General features: G+C 31.4%; 2 long non-coding RNA genes across 2 annotated transcripts; one reads left to right on the top strand and one right to left on the bottom strand.

Moving 5' to 3' along the window:
- Positions 1–2,849: 2,849 nt before the first annotated feature.
- Positions 2,850–11,080, top strand: LOC134721284 (uncharacterized). The gene is made up of 7 exons (XR_010107835.1): positions 2,850–2,999; positions 4,012–4,039; positions 6,690–6,717; positions 7,240–7,284; positions 7,836–8,009; positions 9,104–9,212; positions 10,959–11,080. It is a non-coding gene; the product is annotated as an uncharacterized LOC134721284 (long non-coding RNA).
- On the bottom strand, positions 9,188–13,029 carry LOC134721283 (uncharacterized). The gene is made up of 4 exons (XR_010107834.1): positions 12,709–13,029; positions 11,015–11,122; positions 10,594–10,820; positions 9,188–10,149 (listed from the first exon to the last, which is right to left on the bottom strand). It is a non-coding gene; the product is annotated as an uncharacterized LOC134721283 (long non-coding RNA).
- Between the last annotated feature and the right edge of the window lie 7,098 nt (positions 13,030–20,127).

Here is a 20,127-nt window from a genome sequence, read left to right on the forward strand (position 1 = left end):
TCGACCTGGAACTTGTCAATTTAATATTGGTATTATTGATTTTGTTTGGAAAACAAAAGTCTCTGGAAAGGAGTATTTTTTAATCAACAGTTTTGTCCTTTATGAGTAATGGATAAAATTGAATCTTTGATTCGCTGTTTTACGTCTAACAAATTGAAAACTGTACATGCTGTACCTATACGCCTTATTTTAAGTCCAGATTTTTATTATTCGTATTGCCATCTTAGAAAGTCATACTGATTAAAGTACTACAATCGGGAACAATGTGACAATGATTGAATTAAGTAGTTTCAACCCTGTGATTACGACCCGTGTATATAGCAAAATCTTAAATACAGCGTTTCGTGGTACTCCTGTCAGATGCGGAACGTACAGATAATGTAATAGTTAACAGGTGAATATATTATTGGTATCGATTCGACCCGGAACTTCTTAATTATTGGCAATATTAATTATGTGGAAAACAAAAGGGTCTGGAGTGATGTTATTTTTAATCAACAGCATGGTACTATATTAGTTATATATACTCTCAGATCAGTACTTATAGTGTCTTTTTATTGTTGGGATATACAAGTACCCGCCCACATGCACGTTCACTCTATTTTCTTGTTAGATCATATGTATTTATATTTGTACCCATCTAATGAGTTAATATAAAAAAGAACTTGAGATGTGGTATGATTGCCAATGAGACAACTATCCACAAAATGCCAAAATGACACAAACATTAACAACTATAGGTCACCGTACGGCCTTCAACAATGAGCAAAGCCCATACCGCATAGTCAGCTATAAAAGGCCCCGATACGACCATGTAAAACAATTCAAACGAGAAAACTAACAAGCCTTTTACAACTGATTTTCATAGTTCGTTCTTATGTTGTTCTGTTACGCCACTGTCCCAGGTTAGAGTGAGGATACCAACATCCCGCTTACATGTTAAAACCCGCCACATTTTGCATATATGTGGCCGTCCCAAGTCAGGAGGAGCCTTTATTTCAGTGGTTGTCGTTTGTTAATTAATGTGTTATATACATGTTAGTTTTTCGATCGTTTGTTTGTACATAAATTAGGAATATTTTTCGTTTATCATTTCGGGGCCTTCTATAGCTGACGATCCGGTATGGGCTTTCCTCATTGATGAAGGTCGTACTGTGGCCGTTTAGCTGTTTAAAATTTCTGTGATGTCATTTTGTCTCTTGTGGAAAGTTGTTTCATTGGCAAGCATACCACTTATATATATATATGTACCATGCAAACTGACGAACAAACGTAGTAAACGTTTTATTCATCCCCACAAACTCAATTTTCATAAGAGATGATAACTTTAAATGAAAATGTTAAACAGGGTCTTGAAAGGGTAAATTTTTCTATGAAAGTTCAAATTTCTATATAAGACTGCTGATCATATTTAGAAGACAATCTTAGTACTTGCCGTGCTAAAAAGGCTTGTAAAAAATGGAATAATTGATGTAAAGTTATGTTTAACACCTACAGTGAAATGCTTTAAACTGCATTTTCCATATCTGTTAGATACTTATTCATGTAAAAATGCCAAATTCTGAAAATCGATGCCAAAAATGACTCTATCATGACATATATAAGCTAGCGTAATATGGCACCTATGTGTTATAGAAAGCTGACTGTTTTATTTAAAAGGTAATTAAGCTTTTTAAAACTGAGTACGGACTATAAAGTGGCACCTTGCTAAATTTCTTCAGTAGGAAATGAACTCGAGAATATATCATACAAATTTTCCTTCGATATTTCATTAAATAAACTTTTTATTATTTAACTTACATTTTGCAATTCGTATTTCTTACGACGAACAGAACTACTTCAATCATTCACCTCTCAGTTTCATCTTTTCCTTACTTATTTCAATCAGTTTTAAATATTGTATGCTACCTTATGATAACATGATTTTAATAACTTTTTAAATTTGTTTGCTGGGCATTACCGTAATTTACCAATTATGGATTCGGTAATTTCCGCTAAAAACGAAGTTTACCGAATGATCTCATCATTCATAAATCTCATCAAACATCAATCTCATCATACAACAAAAAACGTATAATGTTGTGAACACTTAATATAATGTTGTGAGCACTTAATATAATGTTGTGAGCACTTAATATAATGTTGTGAGCACTTAATATAATGTTGTGAGCACTTCATATAATGTTGTGAACACTGCATATAATGCTGTGAACACTGCATATAATGCTGTGAGCACTGCATATAATGCTGTGATCACTTCATATAATGTTGTGAGCACTACATATAATGCTGTGATCACTTCATATAATGCTGTGAACACTGCGTATAATGCTGATTATTAACATAAGGCAGTCGTGGCGTTCCATACAAAAGCCCAGTAAAGTACGACGTTAAAGATGTTGATGACTCAATATTCCGAATGGTTTAACCAACTTTATTAATTAGCTAGGTAATCTATAACTGGGTTAGAAAATTCGTGTTTTAATTGTCGTTAACACAATCCTGTTCTCTCTGCCCATTATGTTACCTACCAAATTAGACTTATTATCGTGTTTGTTGAAGCAGGGTTTGTGTACCATTCCGGTTTTTGTTCGGGTTAGTGTTGCGCATGCAGTCTTTACTTTTCTGTGTTATGGTTTGTATACTATTGTTTGTATTTTTCCATCTTTTTTTTACATGGCGTTGTCAGTTTAATCTTTAGTTTTTTTACTTATCGGTTGACTGTCTGTTCTGATATCTTCCTCCTCTCTTTTGATTTTTAAAAATACAAATTGAAGATCTTCGCAAACATTTAGAAATTATAGTATTTATATACCTAGCTAATTTATACGCACAAGGATAATAGTTACGCTGAACGGTGCCCACTGGTCACCCTATAAATAGTACTCTTCTGTGTAGTAATATTGTAGTTCTAAAAATAGAAAACCAAAAATAGACAATTCTTCTTTCTGTTTAGCAATACACCATAGATCTAAAGCCTGTCACCGTCTGTATTATCTGTAAGTAAAATTAACGTACTGAGCAATTGAATACAATGAATAACACAAACTTCAGTTAAATGAAGTTATTCAAAGCAAAATATTTGTTTCATCCATTTTGCATGATTTGTCATTTGTGATGACACGTTTTTTAAATGTTCGAATCACAGACTAGAAGGAAATCTTCTTTTTTCAGAAGTCCGCGGAAAATGTAGATAAGAGTGGTATGTATGCATTTAATGTATTGTATGAAAACATTTAATATGATGGCAACATACACTTTGTTTATATAAAGCTGCAACTATCAATCTTTTTGAACTTAAAACTTGCAATCGTTTCTGGTAAAATGGCTACTTAGGCTTGATTGAACGAATCATTTTTTTGTTTCATGATTACCTTACACAAATATTTAATTAGATTACATGTGGTCATCTTAACCAGAAATAGGATTTGTTAACCTCTGTTTGCCTTAATATACTAGAATGGGGTAACTTCTGGTCACCTTATTCATATGTAGGATTTGGTGACCTCTGGTCACCTTCTGTAAATATTGGATTTGGTGACCTCTGGTCACCTTATGTAAATATTAGATTTGGTGATCTCTGGGATCTTATGTTAATATTGGATTTGGTTCCGTCTGGTCATCTTATGCAGATTTCAGATTTGGTTATCTCTGGTAATTAACATTTTCATACAACTAGTTGATGTTTTTCATATCATTTGTAAAAAGTTTGAGACAATCAAAGAAAAAGAGAAAAGAAGAAGAACAGGTTTGATATACATTATAGGTCAACAAGAATATAGAATATTATTTTATTAAGTTTGATATATCGATAAAACTTTACACAATGAACATTATCTTTCACGATCATCTACTAACAAATCTAAGAAAAACCCTTGATCTTTCAAACATTGCCAAGGACATGGACAGTTGATAATTTAGTCAATTTCTTCTTATCTTCATCAGACACTTTTGGATACATAAAATTGAATTTACTAATAAAATTATCATATGTTTATCTTCTTTTTTCAGAAGTCGTCAGAAAATGTAGATGAGAGTGGTATGTATGCATTTAATTTATTGTAATAAACATTAAATATGATGGAAACACACAGAATGTTTATATAATGCTGCAACTATTCAACTATTATTCTTTTTGAACTTAATAATTGCAATCGTTTCTGGTAAAATGGCCACTCAGGCTTGATTGAACAAATCATTTTTTGTTTATTGATTACCTTACACAAATATTTATTTTGATTACATGTGGTCATCGTAACCAGAAATGGGATTTGATAACCTCTAGTGGCCTTAGCATGCTAGAATGGGGAAACTTCTGGTCCCCTTATTCATATAATGGAATTGGTGACCTCTGGTCACCTTTTGATAATATTGGCTTTGGTGACCTCTGGTCACCTTGTGTTAATATTGTATTTGGTAACCTCTGGTCACCTTATTCATATATTAGATTTGGTTACCTCTGGTCAGCTTATTCATATTTTAGATTTGGTGACCTCTGGTCACCTTATGTTAATATTGGATTTGGTTATCTCTGGTCACCTTATGTTAATATTGGATTTGGTTATCTCTGTTCCCCTTATGTTTATATTGGATTTGGCTATCTCTGGTCACCTTATGTTTGTATTGGATTTGGTTACCTCTGGTCACCTTATGTTAATTCTAGCTTTGATTACCTCTTGTCACCTTATGTTAATATTAGATTTGGTGACCTTTGGTCACCTTATGTTAATAATGGATTATGTTACTTCTTGTCACCTTATTCATATATTAGATTTGGTGACCTCTGGTCACTTATGTTAATATTGGATTTGGTAATCTCTGGTCACCTTATGTTTATATTGGTTTTGGTTATCTCTGGTCCCCTTATGTTTATATTAGATTTGGTTAGAAACGTCGCACGCTACTGGTGTTACTTTGGTGAAATCACGGACAAGACACATTCATCTTGTTAATTTTTAAACATAAACTATGATATTATAAAGTGTTGTATATCATTTTAAAGCTTTTAAACTCTTCTTTCAGATTATTGCAATTTTGTATATGTAACAGACCATTTTCATTAATTAAAACTCAATAAAACCTTTATTTTGCAATATGATTTCCTTGTCCCGCGTTACACTTCTAGTTTTGTGAAATTCTGAATACCGTAAAAAACATATCATCTTTTTACCAATCGATATAAAAGATTGTCTAGCACAAGCAATTTATAAGTGGTTTATGACGTAATGTCGATTTTTCTCTTTTGAAAAGACGGAAATATAAGAAAAAGGGATCAAGATGATACAAATTATGTGTCACATGCAAGCAAGGTTGTCGTAATTTTTTAAAAATTATCCCAGAAAGGGAATTCCAGAGCAATCCCCATGTCGAAAGTAAATAATTCTTATACTAGTATTTTGTACAAAGATCACACTTTCGCATCATGCAATAATCAGGAATTTTTAAAGCAAATTCTTTTTATTCGAGTTGATTAACAATGTCCGACATTTTGTCCCCTTCAAACCACATTAAAGATAGGGTTACGTTTTCTGTGTTTTCATGATGTTTATTTAATACAGTGCCATTCGCTACATAATTTTTTTTATAATGGATAAAAGTACCCAATTTTATCTCTATTTTGATATTAAATTCCCATAAATTAAATCTAAGATACAAGATATTAGATAAAACTAAAATGTCCGACACAATGTCCCCACATACAATTTTGACGTTATTTTATAAAATATGCTTCTAACGTTCCGTCTAATTGTCATGACTGCGGTTTTCACAGACGATTTGGAATACGGCTACTTTATTTTGTTGCTTAATAAGAAAACTTTAAAATTAATGTTTTATTTTGAAGCTCTACCGATTCACAATGAAGGGGTGGGAAGAGAGCTTGATTTCCTCGCGGAACTGAAGTGTTTTCCGGACTATAATAGTCGGAACCGCTATAATACAAATTGATAGAAAAAAAAACAGCTATAATAATTGTTCTCGCTAATTCCTTTGCATATATTTGTGCAGAAATGCCATGCTAGATATGCCGTAGTCCTTTTGCCTTGACATTCTGGAGTGCAAAAAATAATGCATTTGCAGTGCATAGTTTATCCATAAAAAAAATCGATTGCCCTTATAATTGAAATGTATACAATTAAATGGTTTCAATTCAAGTTACTTTATTATTTTTAATAAAACTAAAGCTTAACATCTTTTATCTAAGAAAAAAAATCCTTTCTTAGGGAAAAATTCAAAAAAATTATTGTAAAAAGCCATCTGAACAACATGCATTTCAACGTTTTCATTTTGTCTTACGTCTTTGAGTGTGTAACGTTAGGTGACACCAGTATCGTGCGACGTTTCACACCTCTGGTCACCTTATGTTAATTCTAGCGTTGGTTACCTCTGGTCACCTTATGTTAATATTAGATTTGGTGACCTCTGGTCACTTTAGGTTAATATTGGATTTGGTTATCTCTGGTCATCTTATGTTATAGAATATTATTACATGAAGTTTAATATGCCTATGAAACTTAACACAATAGACATTATCTTTCATGATCATCTACAAACAAATATAAGAAAAATCCTTGACCTTGCAAACATTGCCAAGATCATTGGCAGTTGATAATTAAGTAAAATAATACTGATCCTCATAAGATAATTGGATTTACTAATACATTTATCATATATTTATATTCTTTTTTTAGAAGTCCTCAGAAAATGTAGATGAGAATGGTATGTATGCATTTAATTTATTGTGTCAAACCTTTAATATAATGAAAACATACACTATGCTTATATAATGCTGCAAATAATATTCTTTTTGAACTTAAATCTTGCAATTGTTTCTGGTAAAATGGCCACTTAGGCCTGATTGAACAAATCATTTTTTGTTTGTTTCTTGATTACCTTACATAAATATTTATTATTGATTACATCTAAACAAGAAATGGGATTTGTTAACCTGTGGTGGCCTTAACATGCTAGAATGGGGTAACTTCTGGTCACCTCATTCATATATTGGATTTTGTGACATCTGGTCACCTTGTGTTATTATATTTGGTGACTTCTGGCCACCTTATGTTAATATTAGATTTGGTGACCTCTGGTCACCTTATGTTATTAGATTGGGTTACCTCTGGTCACCTTATGTTAATATTTGATTTGGTTACCTCTGGTCACCTAATGCTGATTTCAGATTTGGTTACCTCTGGTCATCAAAACATAAGTCATGTTATGTTTTTTTATCATTTGTAGGAATTGTAAGACAATCAAAGAAAATGAAAAAAAGAACAAGAACAGGTTTGATATGCATTACTGGTTCAGCAAGACTATATTTTATTGTATATTAGTCAATACACTTGATTCTCAAAGAAAACAGTTTTTGCTGGTTAAATTACATATATTGGTGATCTCGTGTTTTTTTTTAAAGCATTCATAGAGTAGTTACATGGTAGGTAAGGAATGGTGAATGGGTCGAAAGGAACATTCAAACTAAAATTTGGAGAACAAACGGACAAAGCTGGACCAAAAAATTAAAAAAGATTGAAATTTAAATTGCAATCATTATAATTCAATATAGAAAAAATAAAACTGAGCAACATAAACCCCACCAAAAACCAGGGTGGTCTCGTGTTATCTAGAATGGTTAGCAAATCCAGCTCATTATGCGGTGACCATGATATTGTTCATGCTTGAGTTTAGGATACCTTGGTATATTACTGTATCATTAGAAATTATATGTCTACTGTGAATCATATACATGTCACTTTGCCAATCTGTAAGACATTTTTTTAAGTTGTAAGAAATTTCATAACGGTGCCTAATATGTCTTATTCCATATATTTTTTTAGCTTAACTGAAAGAAAAGATCACAACTGTATCTCACTTCAGTTCCAGGTGATGTTGACTATCAAGTTAAATGCTTTAACCGAGGCTCCTGTCGATAACGAATCAACCAAAAAGGCTGTTTTCCGAAAAATGAAAGGTACATCTGCCCCAAAAAAGGATGACAATGAAAAAACTAAGTAAGTGTTTGAGGGGAATTCAATTGTTCAGATTTTACGAACATTGGATCTATAATGGCTACAAAAGCAATCGTCTTCTTGACATCCTTATTACATACTAAGAGTATGGAATAAAATACACAATAGAAAATGCTAACAACTAGATTAACATGAAATATATAAAACATACATTTTCCAAATACCATGATCATTATGTATTCATCTTCTTAACAATCAATTATACACTGAGTATTCTCATCTATTTTTCAATAATTATTCTAGACTAAATTTGAAACAAAATTCAGTTCATAAATTCATAATCAAGTCTATAATGCAATCTATCTTTTTGCACTCGAGGTCTACAAATGTATTATATAGAAAATGAACAATTGTGTTAATTGCGAATGGAAATGATTTAAACACAAACATACTACCAGCTGTTCAAAAATAGATTTTGTTTGAATATAACTCTATGGACACGGGTAATATGCCAAAGAGAAAACAACCCGACCAAAACGTAAAAACAACTCAAGGTTGTGCAAGTTTCATATTTCTCTGTGTACTAAATAATAAACTTATCAAAGCAAACTGACATGCAATCAATCATTTTAAAATTAATCGCATCGTTAGAATACAAACTATAAAATCATATACAATCTACTTCTTACAGGTCATAAACGTAAAACAATCCACACTACATTTTTATCGGAAAGCTAGGTAGAACAATTGATGTACAAATTACTATTTAATTTGGCCTTACAATTCGACTTGGTCCTATGTTTTATTGTAGATATGTATAACATTGCTATTCTCATTTATTTTTAAACAGTTTAACATGCTCTGTTTTATTGTAGCTAGGAAACATTTGAAATTATTGAATAAAATATTTGTTATTAATGACATAAATTAAGCATTATAGTACCAACATACTAAAACATTTTAAAAATAATATTTAAGTCAATGAAATACATTTTTGTAAAGTATTTTCTTTGTTCAGATTAAATTAGTCTTATTAAAACTAGAAGTCAGAATTAAAATAGTGTCATTATATAAAATAATGTAGGTAAAGAAATGTCCTGTAATAATAAAACTGCTGTCTTAACTTATATTTGCAGAGAATTTATTGGCCATGTTATAGGCGAACTAAATAAAACAAATGTTAACAAGGCAATTCATGGGAAAGTTTTGAGGCCTTTTGAAAGACAATAGAGACAATGCTGCCAGGTAATGATCTATTAGACGCATCACACGTATTATCTTAACTTCAAACATATTTGATCATTTGCTTAAAACATATTACCTACTTGAGACAGCAAACAGACCTAGTCAAATGTATATATATAGCCAATTTATCTATTTGACAAAAATCTTCATTAGGAATAGGTATTAGTTATATTAAATTATATACATTTGGTAACATCAGTATCTTTGCAAAACATATCAAGAGCAAACTGTATATGTCCTACTTTTAAAGCCTTTATGCACCAATGTAACATATACATTTTTTGAATGAATATCAAGAAAAAGCAGTTTTTCTAAATCAGTATAATATTTCATTATTTTGGTCATTGAAATAGTTAACGAATGGATTCTTTCTTTCTGTGGGTCGATTTGAAACTGCCATCATCATTAACTTTTCGCCCCTGTTTTTTACAACACACTTTCGGCTTACTGAAGAGTAATGCTCAGTTTTTGAACTTTTGGATTTTCTGCTTGGAAACAGCGGATGTTGCTTTCGCTTTCTTGTTGTTTTGGAAAAGTTGGTTGTCTTACAAATATGTAATGCCGTTGTGATTGCTTGTAAAAAAGTCTTTTTTTCACGTCAATTGTCAGGAAGTTATCATTGTTTACATATATATTCCCTCAATTTTTCTTTTAATAGCCTGTTCGGTTGTTTCTTTGTCTTCCTTTAATTGTTGTCTTGTTTCATCAATTGGGGTAGACTCTATGTCAGGTGATGAAAATACCATTTTTTTGCTACCATCACACAAATACAATGTATACCATGGCTATTGGCAAAACATGTACATTTAAATGAGGTCAAATAAACAACTGATACATTTCCCAATCTGGACAAAACCTCTAGATCTGCGCCCTACAGTGAGGTCGATGTTCCTTTTAGACGCAATAAATTCGGCTAAATGAACATGCTTACACATCCCTAAAAAATAGGAGAGAATGTAACATAAATAACTGCATTATACCTTTATGGTTTACTTTCAATTGTACAACCTTCAAACAAAACCACTAATGAACATTCAGTAAAGATTAACTTAAATTAAATCGCATTGTTTTAGAAAAATTGATGAGTCAAATGATTATTTGCACTTGTATAACCTGATGACGCCTTGTTGGAAGACAAAAACAATCAAAATCGAGGAGACTCTTAACCCAAAAGACATTCACAACAGTAAAAAAATAAAATAATAAACAACGCGAATTCCACTAAAAACCTGAAGTAGAATTAGATGCTCCAGAAGGCTAAGCATTTGTGGGACCATAAACGGCACCCGCGAAATTAATAATCTTGATTTCAACAATTCTTACTTGATGGTGTACTTTTAAACATTGTTGAACTGACTTAAGATAATAAAAAAAAACATACCTCTTGTTGTTGCAGCTGGACAGTTGCACACTTCATTGACAATGTCTACATTATAAATCGTCCCAAATGCTGTCTGTGATGGAACAGTGCATTCTGTGGATGAAGTCCATTGCACCATTTGTTCAAGTTCTGCCTTGAGCATATTTTCTGCTGTCTATTTACTTTTGTCTTCCCTTTGTCCTCCCATATTTTTCAAGCGACTAATCTTTGCGAGTTCATCTAGGTTGCTAAAATTACGATGTTTTTTTTATTTGAAAACATAATTCAAAGATCTATTAATAAATTATTTCTTAAAAAATTGAATTCACAGTATTTAATATTCAATGTAGTTGCATCTTTAATTGAAATTATTTTTCTAATTTCAGACGATTCAAGTGAACGATAAGAAGAACAGGATTGTGACAAATTTAAACTTACTTACTCATAAAACATAGTTACATTTACATGGAGTAAGATTATTAAGTCCTCTACTCTGCTACATGTATTGGCATACCCACCAAGGAAATGGTATTTCATGCCCAGGAAAAACCTGAAAATGACAAAATGTTATTGAGTTTGAATTTATGATTTATGTTTGAAGGAACAAATAGAAAGTACATAAAATTTTAATGTGTATACATTTGAATGTTATAAGTAGCATTATATTTTTTGTTTTAATGTTTTCATACACATCAGGTTTTGCTAGACTACATTTTTCATTTGTCTGCTTTTATGTAATTATCGACTTGCATTGACGATTATGATTTTTGTATTAAATTTGCATAACCCTATCATGAAAGAACGGCAATAATCTCTCCGTATAGTTAAACAATTGTATAGTTTATATCATTTTAAGTCTTTGGTTACCCACGAAGAAGTAGGATATAGACAAAGTGTAACACTTTTTATACTTCAGGTCATAAAAACAGAGACAGTTCAGTTTATCCCCAAAATAAAATATAATTAGTTACTATTATCAAATAGATAATGATTAGATGATGCTTAAAATTTCGATTTTGTAATATATAAGGTGTATAGTAATAAAATGTATTAATAACCTTTCAACTAAGTTATTTGTATCTTGATCTTAATGAAAAAATATGTCTTCCATAGTTGGCCCATCGACATCCCAACTTGTCAGTGCACCAGTTGTCTAACAAGTAGTCTGTTATTTGTTTGGAAGGCATCTTCTCTTGCAACATTTGAACTTTTTGAAAAGTATATTTGTTGATGAAAAATTATATTGACACATTTCTTTTGAGTATAGGAACAGAATCTAAAGATTAAACACGCATGTACTCATAAGCATTGTACATTTATAGGTAAGATCTTCAAATCGCATCAAGCAACTCTTTGTACTTTTAAATTATTTTACTGATATAATGCAATAGAGATTCATTGCTATATGTTTTAGTGGGTTCTTTTTATCTTTTATCAACCAAAATTTATGTTTTTTGTAAGTGTCACTAGTTCATGAGATAAATATTATTATGTAAAATTATTTATATAATATTCTATGCCAAAATTCAACTGAAATTTGTGTTGACGTTAATTGTATTAAATTTGATATGCAGGAAAAGATGTTTCTTTAGATGAATCTTTCTTAGCATTGTCTATTGGTCAATTGTTTTAAATAACTATCACTGCACGAATATGTGAATAATGTCATAGTTTAACCTGTAATTTTTACAGACAAATATATTAAAAGATATAATTGAATGGCCTTTATTTATCTTTTATATAAATATCAGATTTGGTCTTGACTCCGAATGATGTAACTAATTGTAAACAAATAACATGACAAAAATGAAGTGTTAATAAGCAATGATATTGAATTTGAATTATTGTCAACTTTGATACCCACAAACCTTGGACATAAATCAAATCCATGATTTTCAGCCGTAGTCTTCAGAGATCTCACAACTATTTTGACAACCAGTATCATTTGACGAGATATATTACAAAATATGAGTGCCCCGGCCTTGCTGTTCATCTCTTGCAAAAAGAGCATAGAATGAATAACCATAGGCAGTTAAACAAAACATATGTTGTAAGTTTATTGTCACACAGTTAAACTTTTTTTAAACGTATCAATATTTTAAATTGAAATTTCCATGATTATATATAAGTATATACCTTTATATGTAACATCTAAAACCACCACATTTTCTCCTAGTTTCATTATTCTTTTTCTTTGTGCTTCATTCTGGTAAATAATTACTAATGGTTATACCCCCCTACAATGTAAATGTTACATATTTATAAATGCCCATAAGTATGAGTATGAATTACATATTTTATGTTAAAATCATGTTCATATAATGGAAGAGAAGACGACAAACTAGCTACATTGTTCTCATATTAAATGACCTCAATTAAAACTGAAAAGACAAAAATGTAAACTCTATTGACAAAATATATGACGTGTGAACAAGTATAGCACTTAAAACAATCAAAGGGATAAAAAAAAAACGAAAATACAAAACATCTACTATAAGAAGTCAGATATACGTTCAGTCTACAGAAAACTCGTCTGTACAGCTCTCATTGAATCATTTTACGGACAAAAACATATACGAAATTGAACAGACGAGTACTATAAAAAATATGTCATTTGAACATAAGGCAATCAAGTCATGTCTGAAGAACAAAACAGGGTATCAATCAGTAATTTCTGAATTACTCTTTATCAGCATTATGCTTATATCAGTCATTAAAATTTACAAATTACATTATTATTTAAGAACAATTTCTCTTTCAATTCTTAGTAGAAAATTATCTCTTCCTTCAGTATTTGTGTGCATAGCTCTGGTTCAGCTACAGCTTCATTTTGGTGAATTCTAAAACAAAGGAAGAAAAATGAAATTTAACCAACTTTTATAGAAATATCATAGATCAATACAAGTACTGACATATACAGAACCAATGTCAACAGTACATCTGTATACTTTGACCAGAAAACACCAAAGTTCATTTACTGTGTAAAATGTTGCGGGAAGTGTTAACCAAATTTAACATCTGTATAGTGTGAAACGAGATAACCGATTCCAATAAAAATTCATTGTGATCAGAGGTTTACTTACCAAAGCCAACATTTTTGAACGGTGACCGGAGGTTACTAAAATTGATATCTGTGTATGCTGACCAAATGTAACCCCATTCCACTAAAGGGTGACCAGTAGTAACTTAAGTTAATATATGTATACGATGCCCGGAGGTAATTTCATTCAATAATATGAAAGGGTTACCCAATTCGATATCTGTGTAGGGTGACCAGAGGTAACCACATTCAATATCTTTTAAGTTGACAAAAGATATTCATTATTAATGAATTGTAACCATAAGTAACATAAGCCAATCTATTGTAGGGTGACCAAAGGTAACCATTTTCAATATGTTGTGTAGAATGACCAGAGGTTACCATAGCCAATATATATGTGGGTGACCAGAGGTTACCATGTTTGAAATATATGTAGGGTGACCAAAGGTAACCAACGTCAATATATGTTTAGGGTGACCAGAGGTAACCATATTCAATATCTTTAAAGGTGACCAAAAGTAACCGTATTCAATATCTGTGTAAGGTGACCATAGGTAACCTTATTCAATATCTGTGTAGGGTGACCAGAGGAAACCATATTCACAATTTTGGTAGGGTGACCAGAGGTCACCATAGTCAATATATGTGTAGGGTGACCAGAGGTAACCATATTCAATATCTTTGTATGGTTACAAGAGCTAACCACATTCAACATCTTGGTAGTGTGACCAGAGATTACCAAATTAAACATATAAGTAGGGTTAATAAAGGTACCTAAATTCAATATTTATGCATGGTGTCTAAAGAAAAATATTTTTTTATCTATGTATAGTGTTCCGAGGTAACCACATTCCAAAAAAGCCAATTGCTATATATATTTGTTGACAATGGCAAAATAATTAGATATATGTGTACAGCGACCAGAAGTTACTATATTAATTATAAAAGTAGCGCAAAAAGTGTGAATCGAGATATCTGATGCTAACCAAATTCATTTTTTGTGAATTGTTATCATAGGTAACATAAGTCAATTTATTGAATGTTGACCAAAAGTTACCATTTTCAATATCTTTGTAGGATGACCAGAAGTAACCATAGCTTATATCTGTGTGGGTGACCAGAGGTAACCATTTTCAAAATATGTGTAAGGTGACCAGAGGTCATCATATTCAATATATTTCTAGGGTGACCAGAGGTAACCATGTTCAATATCTTTGTAGGGTGACCATAGTCAATATATGTATAGGATGATCAGAGGTAAGCACATTCGATATCTGTAATGGTTAACCAGAGGTTACCTTTTTCAATATTTGTGTAGATTGATCAGAGGCTACAACGTTCAATATATGAGTAGGGTGAACGAAGTTTACAAAATTTAATATTTAAGTAGGCTAAATATAGGTAACCAAATTCAATATGTATGCACGGTGACTAGAGATAACCAAATTATATATTTGTGTATGATAAGAGGTAACCAAATTCAAAATATGTGAAGGGTGACCAGAGGTAACCCCATTCAGTTGATGTGTAGGGTCACTTGAGGTATTTAAAGTTCATATATGTATAGAGTGACCAGAGGTCACCACAATTAATTATGTAAAAGGTGACAAGATGTAACAAAATTCAATATCTGAGAAGGCTTGCCGGGGTGACCAGAAGTAACCAAATTCAATATCTTTTAATGTTTAAGAGAATTTAATGCATGTGTTGGGTAACCACAGGTAACCAATTTTAATATAAGTGTAGGGTGACCAGAGGTCACCACAGTTAATATCTGAAACGTGACAGGATGTAACAAAATTCTATATCTGTTTAAGGTGGCAAGGTTGACCAGAGGTTACAAAATTCAGTATCTAATTAATTGTAGGTAAAATTCAATATATGTAAAGGGTGATCAGAGGTTACCAAATTCAATATAAATGTAGGGTGACCAGAGGTCACCACAATTAATTATGTAAAGGGTGGCAAGATGTAACGAAATTCAATATCTGTGTAGGGGGCCATTCAATATATGTCATGAGAGTGCAAAATAGGACATTAGGTTTTTTTTTCTAAAAAAAAATAAGCTATGTCACTCGCTTTAAGATATAAATAGAGTAAAGGGTGAATCTTCTATGCATTTTCAATTGTTTCTTTTTAGTGAATTATTATGATTATTGATTATTTGGTATTTTCTTTACTTTTTGTATCTCTCTCAACAGTATCCTTTGAAATATGGTTATTCCGGAACTTTGCATTAAGCTAATATCCGTATTATATAGCAGCAATTATAAACTGTGTAGCCCTTAGTAACGTACTTTCACTTTAAACCGGAAATCATGTACTATTTTTTGTCGCGTATAAACTCAATTGTAACCGTTTCTGTTCGGGTGACCAGTGGGCACCGTTCAGCGTAACTATTATCCTTTTAGGCAATCAAAAAGCGGGTTTTGTTCATTTGTCTCTTACAGAAACCCATGCAAAAGTGTCCAGGAGTGAACTTCACGGAATCTCTTGAAATTTGGTACACACAATACTGCAGGCCATGCAAATATAACTAAACAAATATCTGTCAATCTTTCACAAGATTCCGTTTCTTAAACCCGGAAATGAAGAAACGGACGAACAAAGATGGACGTGGAATATTTAATGTCTTCAGATTGAATGAGTTCCATACAAGACCCTATATTATTAGTTTAATTGTTTCTTGGGGTTCTTTCTTGTGCCGTCCAAATTTCGACATAATAGCTTCATTTTCGATTTTTGTAAGAAAACTTTTAGGACAAAGAATAAAATAACTTGGATATTGCTAGCATGTGAAACCAAGTGGAATATGATTTATACGTTGATAACAATACTCAGTGATGAATTTTTAAAGAAAGATATTAGGTCATTCCATATAAAACGTTAATTCTTACTAATAAAATTGAGAATGGAAATGGGGAATGTGTCAAAGAGACAACAACCCGACCAAATAAAAAAACAACAGCAGAAGGTCACCAACAGGTCTTCAATGTAGCGAGAAATTCCCGCACCCGGAGGCGTCCTTCAGCTGGCCCCTAAACAAATATATACTAGTTCAGTGATAATGAACGCCATACTAATTTCCACATTGTACACAAGAAACTAAAATTTAAATAATACAAGACTAACAAAGGCCAGAGGCTCCTGACTTGGGACAGGCGCAAAAATGCGGCGGGGTTAAACATGTTTGTGAGATCTCAACCCTCCCCCTATACCTCTAACCAATGTAGAAAAGTAAAAGCATAACAATACGCACATTATAAAACTAATATATTGTCATTTTAATCTCAGACAACTACTACACAGTAATATAGTAGTCTCAGTTGTAATGTATATTGATGTTTTTTTCTGCATCTTAGACCCCAATGGAACTTATTTTTCTAAATTGTTTATCCAGCTCATAAACTAATTTGTAATGAATATTTTATTTCCATACACAAAAACTATATTTCGACATGCAGTATTAGTAAATGATACAAATCAGCAAATATAAAAATAAAAAGATGCGGTATATGCAAGTGAGACATCTGGTCCGAGAACACAATTAATTCGTAGTGCATTTCTTTTAGAACATAAATGAAAATAAAAAAAATCCCACCTGCGCTTTCTCAAAGAAACTTTTACAGTGTGTTGTACTACTTTTGGGACAAATTATATCAAAATTATAAAAAAAACTTCATCGCCTCTAACTCAAAATATGGACAATTTTATGTTTAGGGCGTCTTGAAATCCTTTGACAGCTTCCGAAGTGCTCATTTTCAACCTTTTTCAGCTGGACCAAATCACTACTTTCCTTTAAAATTTTGGACCCAAATATTTTTACAGTGTAGTTTTATCCCCCTACTTGCAATTTGAGGCATTAAACTTGGAGAAATAAATTTGGAAGGGGTATAAAAATTAATGGCAAGTACCCCACTGTCAACACTAGGGACTATATTTGTTCCAGCGGAGACCAAATGACATAGAAGTTTTTGACATAGAAGTTTTTAAACAGCTTAACGGCCTTCAAAAATTAGCAAAACCCATACCGCGTAGTCAGTTTTGAAACGCAACGAAATGACAAATGTTAAACCAGGCGCCATAAACATGGACCAGACATAGCAAGGTATAAACGTACTTATCAATCCCTACAACAACAAAAGTCACTAAGAACATAGTACTCGAAGTTAATGACAGCTAGTTCAAAGCCGATAACAACTAAAAAAAAATCATATATCTGAGACAAAGAATAAATAACTTAACTATTGCTAGTTTGTGAAATGGGGTGAACTATGCTATTACTTTGATCAAAGTATTTGGCGAAAAGAAAGAGCACTCTGACATTCCTTATGAAACACATGTCGTTCTAGCTTACTAAAACTACTATACAGTCATTATAATGCATATTTTCAAAAGAAAACGTAAACAACTATATGCATAAACGTATCAATCTGCACACATTAAGAGAAAAACACGACGAATACACCATTGACTTTTGGCCGACTAAAATAGACATTTCCCTGAGATTCAGCAATAACCAAAGAATTATATATAGCAATCCAGCAATGGAACTTTAAACTTAAAAAAATAAAGAAATTGAAGAAAAGAAAGTAACTAAATAATAGAAATTTCCCACACAAAACTTGTGACCAAGATCAGTATTCATATAGATTCAAAAATCTAAATATTAAAGTTAAACAGTATCTATAATAATTTTCACATTATTTTTTCAAAATGGTCTCAAAGCTTGAAATTTGCAATTTCTTTAATGAAAAATGCACCAAAAAATAAAACTACCCATAACACTTCGGTTTTGTACATTTCATGAGCAGAAGATTAAATAATTTAGTCAAATACTATTAACTTATAACCCCATCAAAGTATCATACTTTGCATAAACTTCAAGAAAATCAACCAAAAACTGACCCAAAAAGACTCATTTTTGCAAAGTTATCTCCCTTTCCAATGTTAATTTCCATAGGAAATTAAAAATGCTGATTTTGAGTTTTTCTCAAATTAGATTTTATGGTACTTTTTTCTGTGTAAGGGCATAATGATATAGATTAGAACTAAAACATGCATTTTCTGTTGCAATTAGTTTGAGGTTAAATCTTAGTTTGACTGGACTATACAGGATGTTAACGTTTAAAAAAAAAAGTAGTGAAAACAATCGACCGTTTAGTGCCAAAGGTTTAGCTACCTGGCCAAAAGTACTCGTCACCTGCATTTTTTTGCTATAAAATTATATTTCGAATAAAAACACATTTTTCCAAAAAAAAATCTGAGGGCATTTATGGATGTATTTTATCAATAAGGCCTTAAAAGACGTAGAATTGTATAAGGCATGTTTGTTTATTTGGTAATAGTTTTGTCTGCATGTGTTTTTTGGTATTTTTTTTTGTTTTCTCTTGATACAATAAATTTTTATAATTTAATTTGGTTGATTATATATAGCGAATTTCTTAGCAGAAAATTATATTTGTGTTTATCTTGTGAAAAAATGATAATGATAATATACACCAAAAAAAAAACCAAACAAATCTGTCACAATTCTGCTTCTATTGGTACCAATTGCTTAAAGTCAAACCAAATGATGTTTTTTTTAAATGTAGTTTTATATACAATATATAGCGAAAAATCTCAAGTGACGAATACTTATGGCCAAACTCTGTGTGTATGTTAGTATAATCCCGTGAAATTGTTGATTACATGTTAACTGCATTCACTTAAGTATAAACGATATAGAGCGTTTTCAATATAAAATTCAGATTTATTTAGACATTTTACAGTCGTAAATACAGGCTATGAATGCGTAAACAACAGTTGATAAGATCAACCCTATATTCATTCAAAGTTAATCAGTTCTTTATAAAATATATGTTATATATAATGTTTAAACAGATACATGTTTAAACAGATACATATATACACAGAGATTGGCAACTGTAACAGTGGTCAACGAAATCTAATCCACGTAACGCATCTCACGAGACTTTAACGAGATCGCCATATTGATTTTATCACGACAAGTACACCACCACGCTTCGATTTTTATTTCACATCAAGCATTTCAAAACAGCATAATGTAAGTATATATTTCAATTTCTACTATGTATTACCCTGTTTTATTCAGTTTGCAGTAGTTATTATTTAAAATATTGAGACGATTAACGTTTTATTGCAGTATTTAATAATGGTAGAAACTGGGCCGAGATGCACGTTATGGAAATTTTTAGCACGGTCGTAATTTTTATCAAAACATTTTTATTTGAAAAGGAATAAAACAAATTGCGTGATGAATTACTTTCCCCAGACATATTGAATTTGCATTTAGAGGTTGTTTTTATCATATTTTTACCCACTTTGATGCAATTTACAATTAAAAATCAGTATTATAGCTGACGGCCATGTTTATTTTCTTTAATATCAAGACAGACCCCTGTTTAAAACTTTTCCATCTTCAGAGAATAATTGTTCCCAGCACATTATTTTTTTTCCTATGACATACTGAATTTGCATATGCAGGTTGTTTT

The sequence above is a fragment of the Mytilus trossulus genome, chromosome 6 (assembly GCF_036588685.1).
Source record: "Mytilus trossulus isolate FHL-02 chromosome 6, PNRI_Mtr1.1.1.hap1, whole genome shotgun sequence".
NCBI lineage: Eukaryota > Metazoa > Mollusca > Bivalvia > Mytilida > Mytilidae > Mytilus > Mytilus trossulus.